Genomic DNA, 7,747 nt, shown 5'->3' with positions numbered 1-7,747 from the left:
TGTGCGGAGTGTTTTCGTCACGGTCTTCGCACACACTTTCTATGTCAGAGTTGTCAACATTGGCTGAGTCTGTTTTCTCACGTGCAGCGTCAGTGCGTGTCATCTTCACTAAGTTTTGGTCTGCAGGGGGGGAGTTGACAGTACATTCACAAGTTATCTAGATCGTTCAACAACACTGTCCCTGTACCTATTTTCTTGTCAAAGAATGAACAACAACAACAACAAAATCAAAACAAAAAAACATTACATTTATCAAAAATTTGTTTCTTCAATAAACACTATGAAATGTAAACTAGAACAATAGGTAAATCAAAACAACAACAGCAAAATTTCAACCTGTCCCAATAAGGAACACAGGAGAGGTAGAAAAACAGAAAAAAAAATCTATCTACTTCTGATCTAGAACTAACTTACACAATACATACGTGTATGACGATGGACAAAAGGCAAAATTGGTTAAGTTATTCTTTTAAAGGCTTACTAACTTACTCCCGTGTTTACAAAGTATAGTTTGCCCACAATCGATGTCAAACGCACCATAAGACCATATAATGACGATATGTCGTCATGCGCGGACCATACACGTGCATTTCAGCTTGTTCTAGCCTCTGAAAAAGTGAGGATGTCAACAACGACACGGAGTTCTCTCCCTTGCGTCAACAGCGCATGTGTTGCCAAATCTATAAATAGGACGATCCAGATCAAAATGAAAATTAACATATCTCAACATTGAAGGGGTCCTAGACCACAATATTTTGCAGGGAACTTAATTTAGCATGTCTCCAGCTGTTGGTAAAGCAATTAGCGTGTATAGTCATCGAGTACATATGGCTTTAAGTTTAACTCACTTTGAGTTAGGAACTCATTAATGACTCCTTCAAAAGAAGGTTAGCGTTTACGGCCTTATGAAAGGCACAAACTTGGGGTCACCATTGTGAATGGATGCAAATGAGCTAATATGCTGTCATACAGAAACCAAACACAACTCCGAATTTAGGTTCCCTCCACTGTATTAATCAGCTATGACAACATACACACAAATACACACAAATGTTAGGTACTCAAAAAATCCAGTACTCACAGTTTTGGTAGGCAAAAAAACACCCGAGATGACAATCTCGTACATAATTGCAATGACAAAACTCTCTACCCTTTACTTAGGTATAAAACTACACAACAGTCAGTGTACTCACAGGCACACGATATCTAGTTTACCGGTATCTACTCACGGCTCGTGTGTAGTCAACAACAAGTCGCGTAAGGCGAAAATACAACATTTAGTCAAGCTGTCGAACTAACAGAATGAAACTGAACGCAATGAAATTTTTCAGCAAGACCGTATACTCGTAGCATCGTCAGTCCACCGCTCATGGCAAAGGCAGTGAAATTGACAAGAAGAGCGGGGTAGTAGTTGCGCTGAGAAGGATAGCACGCTTTTCTGTACCTCTCTTCGTTTTAACTTTCTGAGCGTATTTTTAATCCAAACATATCATATCTATATGTTTTTGGAATCAGGAACCGACAAAGAATAAGATGAAAGTGTTTTTGGAACGTTTGATTTTGATCATAATTTTTATATTTTTAATTTTCAGAGCTTGTTTTTAATCCAAATATAACATATTTATATGTTTTTGGAATCAGAAAATGATGAAGAATAAGATGAACGTAAATTTGGATCGTTTTATAAAAAATATTTTTTTTAACAATTTTCAGATTTTTAATGACCAAAGTCATTAATTAATTTTTAAGCCACCAAGTTGAAATGCAATACCGAAGTCAGGCCTTCGTCGAAGATTGCTTGGCCACAATTTCAATCAATTTGATTGAAAAATGAGGGTGTGACAGTGCCGCCTCAACTTTTACAAAAAGCCGGATATGACGTCATCAAAGGTATTTATCGAAAAAACAAAAAAACAAAAACGTCCGGGGATATCATTCCCAGGAACTCTCATATAAAATTTCATAAAGATCGGTCCAGTAGTTTGGTCTGAATCGCTCTACACACACACACGCACACACACACACACACATACACCACACCCTCGTCTCGATTCCCCCCCCCTCTACGTTAAAACATTTAGTCAAAACTTGACTAAATGTAAAAACGAGTTATAGTTTCTACTACGGCAGACTTAAAACACCGTCTGCTCTGTCTACTAAAATATATTCCTTATCTCTTAAGTAAGTTAAGATATTGTAGACATATTTTAATTCTGGTCATACGCAGAATTACACAGCTTCTATTGCTGTTCACTAGGAAATGTATTTTACTACTAATTCCTGCTACTGGTGACCTCGGTCTACTCAGTTTCTACCGTCCTGTGACCACTATGGTCCAACTCTACGGAAAAAATAACCGTGCACTAGGTTCTAGAAATCCCGTCGAATCTCAGCTATGCGAGTCTAAAGGCGTAATATTCCGGCGGCTCTTCAGATCCTTCATTCATCATCTGGTCGCTATTTTCCTTTATGACCGGTTACACGACGCACTGCACAACATAAATAGCGGACATCTTGTCTTAGATATCTGTCTGCTACGTTTAAAGTTACAGTGTTAGTCGATTCGACTTATGCGATAAACATTAACGATATTCAAATGCTTATTCCATTTACCTGTTAAGTGCTTTACTCGGGCTTCCTTTCTCCCGGTCGATTCCCGTGACAACCCCTCCCTGTCGCTGGACAGTGGTTAAGTGTAACTATACTTTCGTGGTTGCGATGTACAAAGTCAACTCTCTCGGTCAGTGAGCTGAATTCACAATCCGTGAAACCACACTTCACTACGTCACTCTATTATCTCTGGTTAGCGCTCTCAAAGCGTGGAGGCTATCACTATCAACTTTGCCTGTCAATGTTATTCGTGATTTCCTTCACAGACTGGGAGTGGTTGGGGTTGGGTTCTGCCGTTGTGGTTGTGTTAGGAGTGGCGAAGATAGTGCTACCGGTATCCACGCCTTGGTCCTGAGGGGTGGCACCTGTGTCCTTCCCCTGTGCTGGTTCATTGCTGTCGGTGTCGGTGTCATTTGGGAAGGCGTCGCAGTGCGGGTCTCCCCTTCTGTGACCCGGTGACTCTTCTGTCTACATTTGTTTTTTTCGCAATTAGTGTTTGTGTGACCAAGAGCTTTCGTAGTCCTGTTTTCTCTGTGATTAGTCTCGCTTTTTAGGTGGCTAGAACTTGTTGACGTATCGCAGACGCCATCAAATGGAACAAACATTTGTCTTAAAAATAACTGGTGTAATTTAACGTTAATTATAAGAAAATTTGAGCGTTTATGTTAAAAATCGAACTGCACGCAATTCAGTTTTAAACAGGCTCATTCTGCTGGTGTACAATTGTTAAAAAACCCTTATTTGTATTTAAAAAAACCTCCAAGGCCATTCAACAGTTACATGGAAATTGTTGCAAGGTACAACTCCAAATATTTTTCATTGACGATACTTATGATAAAAAAAAATCGTTGGTAGTTGTTGCTTATCATTTTGACTCTATTTTCTTTTGAAGGAACAGATACATCCGGACTGTATCCAATGAAGCCGAGACAAACTACAGTCACCAAAGCAACCGACGACGCCACTACCACTTCAACAAAAAAGTCAAATACCCCTTCCCAGGTACGAAATACCCACAACCAGAAGGAGAGGCAAAATGATGAAACGTCTCTGTTTTCATCACTGGATGTGATTTTCAAATTCCTCAAAAAGGCCAGAATACCAAAGACATCTTGGTTCACCATATTACAAAAGCTCCACCAGTACGCCAAAAGGAATGGCTACCTAGACAGAATCTACGCCTCCCTATTGCTTGCCCTGCAAAACGTCATCAAACGAGGAAAAGATATTGGCAAACTGAACGTTACAGACTTTTCCATCCCATCGCCTGCGTTCACTGTGGCTGGAAGACGCAACACACTGTCACGAAAGAAAAGGAGTTCCGTCCCTGTTGTATCGGTCGATATGGACTTCACAAAAATGCCGAGCAGCGTTGAAGAAATGTTAAAGAGGATATTAGCTTCCATGAATATCACGGACATTGACGATGTTACGTTTGTTCTCTCTAACTCCTCTGCCGCAGAGAACGAAACTGTATTTACGAATGTTACAAGCGTTACAAGTAACACTACCACGAACGACACCAGCGTTACGACCGTTACCCTCAGTGACGTCAATTATACGACTACAACTGTCACTGTTATAGACTCGGCTACTGACACCACTTCACAAGAGACAACCATTTTGAACAATACTGAAGTAGCTGTCACCGAAAATCCCTCAGCTGGTAATGACAACAACATTGGCATCACTGACAGTGGCTCTGCCAATAAAACCGATGCCACTGTTACATACGAAGAAACTGTTAGGAATGCGTCTAACGAAAATACGAACAGTTCCAGTTGCACAGACAGCAGTAACTCAACAGAATCAGAAACGACAAGGACAGTTAGTCGCGAGAAAGAGAGAGCGACTGTGGCTGGACATGATTCTGAAGAAGAAACGACAAGCCAAACAACTTCACTCCCAACGAATGCCAGTCTGGATCGTTCGGCGAAGGAAAGTGTCAATAATGTGACTGTGCCAACTCAAACGTCCAATACGACTGCAGCTGGATTAACACCAAACGTCAGTAAAGGTTAGTAGTGTGTGTGTGTGTGTGTGTGTGTGTGTGTGTGTGTGTGTGTGTGTGTATGTGTGTATGTATGTATGTGTGTGTGTTTGTTGGCTTGGTTGTGTGTGTGTGTGTGTGTGTGTGTGTGTGTGTGTGTGTGTGTGTGTGTGTGTGTGTGTGTCTATTTCTGTATTCTCCATTTCTTTACTCGCATTCTTTGTGTTTTCTTTTGCTTGTTCGTGTTGTGTTTGCTTCGTATTATTCACATGTTACACCCTTTATTGTTTGCGTTGCTGAATGTTTCCTTCACCCCTATCTCACCCCCTGATTTCTTCCTTTTCTCTCACTTTTTTGTTAAGAAATGGTTTGGTCACTTTGAGTTTCAGAGAGATTTTTGTTCAATTATCTAACGCGATTGAACGCATTACTTTATTTTCTGACCCCCACAGTTCTCTCAATATCGTAACATCCGTTTGAGTTCCGAAAGGATTGATGTATCCAGGTTTTGTTTGTTTATTTATTTCGCAGTATTGTTGATTCATTTCAGAGTCTCTCAAGCCAAAACCACGCCGCTGTCCGTGTAAGTGTAAGAAGAATGCCCATACACCCCAACGACACCCGAAAGTACATGCCAAGATAAAAAGAATCAAAGCAAAACTTTCAGTCAATCGCAGCGAGCTTTCTTCTGCGCGAAGGAAGTTGCAAAGCTCGCCGGATACGCGTGTGTCCTCGCAGACGATTGGTTATTTAGGCATTGTTCTTTTCTCTCTGGGTTTTGGGCTCATCTTTGTTCCAGATTGTCTTGCCTTTGTCTTATTTGTGAAGTCGGTCATTACGCAAAAGTGTGGATTCATTGGATAATTGCCGTTTGGATCAAGAACATAGTTATGAATAACTTGCATGCCATTTTGAAACAGGGGCCACAACCGCTTCGTCAGTAATGTTAAAGTTCCCTACAACAGTAGCAGCGCTGCAAGGCTGTTGGTTGCTATTCATACAAATACTTAGAAGCAAGTATATATGAAAAGTTAGATGTTAACACAGAATGTTTAATGTATTCCGTTTGCAAAGTAATAAAATATATTGTTTCAGACAGTTGTTTGTTGTGAATGTTCTCTGTGTCTGTGTAAGTACACGTTCCATAAAAACGGAATCTTTCTCGTTTTTGAATTTTTTGGTATGGAACGTTATCAGTCTGTTTGTTAAGGTTTTTGTGTGCGTTGTCTTTTGATTCCGACTGAACGCAAGTGATATTTACGTTGTTAACACACACACACACACACACACACACACACACACACACACACACACACACACACACACACACACACACACACACAAACACACACACGCACGCACGCACGCACGCACGCACGCATGCATGCACGCACGCACGCACATAACACAGTCTACTTCCAAATGCTATGAAAATCTAGCCTTTGATAATCCTCAGGTTTCAAAGCTTAGCATAATATTTTTTCTGATCAGTTTCATAGTAAACTTTGAAGCATTTGGTTGAGTACCCCAACATATTCTACAATTCTCGAAAACCCAGTCTTTGACAGTCTACGAGTTTCAAAGCGTAGCATAATAACTTTTAATGAGTTTCATACTTCACTTGGCAGCGTTGACTTGAGTTCCAACACAGAGGTAAAACCTGGGATCCTGTTCTCAGCTTTTCTGAAAATCTATCATTCGACAGTCAACTGGTTTAAAAACATGGCGTACTAATGTTCTAATCTGTTTTACAGTAGCTTGATCTACACTTTGAGAATCTGCAACTATCATAGCATAGCGTAACAATGATATATAGCGTTGCATGATAACCTTCGGCCATTTTCCGAGTACGCTTATATCCACTATGAGCGGAGTACTTCCACGGATGTAATTCTTAGCATTTAGCAATCCATAGGTTTCAATGCGTTTCATGATAATTTTCAATCAGTTTCATAGTACACTCGGCAGCGTTGACCTGAGTTCCAACACAGATGTACACGGTGTACTCCAATGTGACGGGCAGCTCATCCTGGCGGAAGGCATTCTGCAGCCAGATGACATGCCATTTGACGGTGGCGTCAGAAAACGGTCTGTCTCCTAGGTGGAACACGTACCCGTAAGAAGGCGGGTAGTCGCTGTCCTGGCCGGGTGGGGCCCAGATTCCGAAGGCGTGCTGAAGACACCACGTGCTGAACACTAAGGGCTTGGTCTCGTCAAAGTCTACCAGTTCACCTGCAGATATGGTACGTAATGACTAGTTTAGCGAACACTGCGCCCCTTACAGCATGAAGCCAACAGTAAGCCTTAGAAATTAAGATTTATAAAAGGCATAGGGCCTACCCCTTCTCGTGAAAAAAACCATACTGGTAGCAGCATCCAGACTCCTCGTGTTTTTTGCTATAACGAGTCCTTCCAGTCTCACCAATGTCTTCTTTCTTTCTGTCTTCTTTCTAGCCTTCCTTCCTTCCTTTATTCTCTCTCTCTCTCTCAGTCTCTCTCTCTCTCTCTCTCTCTCTCTCTCTCTCTCTCTCTCTCTCTCTCTCTCGCGACAAAACAGTCCTACCAGTAGCAGTATTCAGATTCTTCGTAAACGGGCTCAGTGGCGTTGTGATAAGACGACGGCCTCCTAATCGGGAGGTCGTGAGTTCGAATCCCGGTCGCTGCCGCCAGGTGGGTTAAGAGTGGAGATTTTTCCGATCTCCCGGGTCAACTTATGTGCAGACCTGCTAGTGACTTAACCCCCTTCGCGTGTACACGCTAGCACAAGACCAAGTACGCACGGACAAGATCCTGTAATCCATGTCGGAGTTCGGTGGGTTATGGAAAAACGAAAATACCAAGCATGCCTACTCAACGAAAGCGGAGTGAAGCTGACTATGCTCTCAGAGTATAGTGTGGGGAACCCAAATGGGCAAACGAGCTCACACGTAACCAGAAAATTCTGGAACGCTGAAGAAGAAGAAGAAGATTCCTCGAAGTGTTGAACGCTTGGATGTGGTAACCATGCAGTAATTCCACCCTCACAAGTCTTCCTTTCTTTCTTTCTTTCTGTCTTTCTTTCTTTATTTATTTCCTTCTTTCTTTTGTTCTTTCTTTCTTTCCTTCTTTTTCTCTTTCTTTTTTCCTTCCTTCCTACCTTCTTTCTTT

This window comes from Littorina saxatilis, linkage group LG1, assembly GCF_037325665.1.
Source record: "Littorina saxatilis isolate snail1 linkage group LG1, US_GU_Lsax_2.0, whole genome shotgun sequence".
NCBI classification, from domain to species: domain Eukaryota; kingdom Metazoa; phylum Mollusca; class Gastropoda; order Littorinimorpha; family Littorinidae; genus Littorina; species Littorina saxatilis.
The sequence above is the reverse complement of the archived record's forward strand: the minus strand, read 5'-3'. Positions refer to the sequence as shown.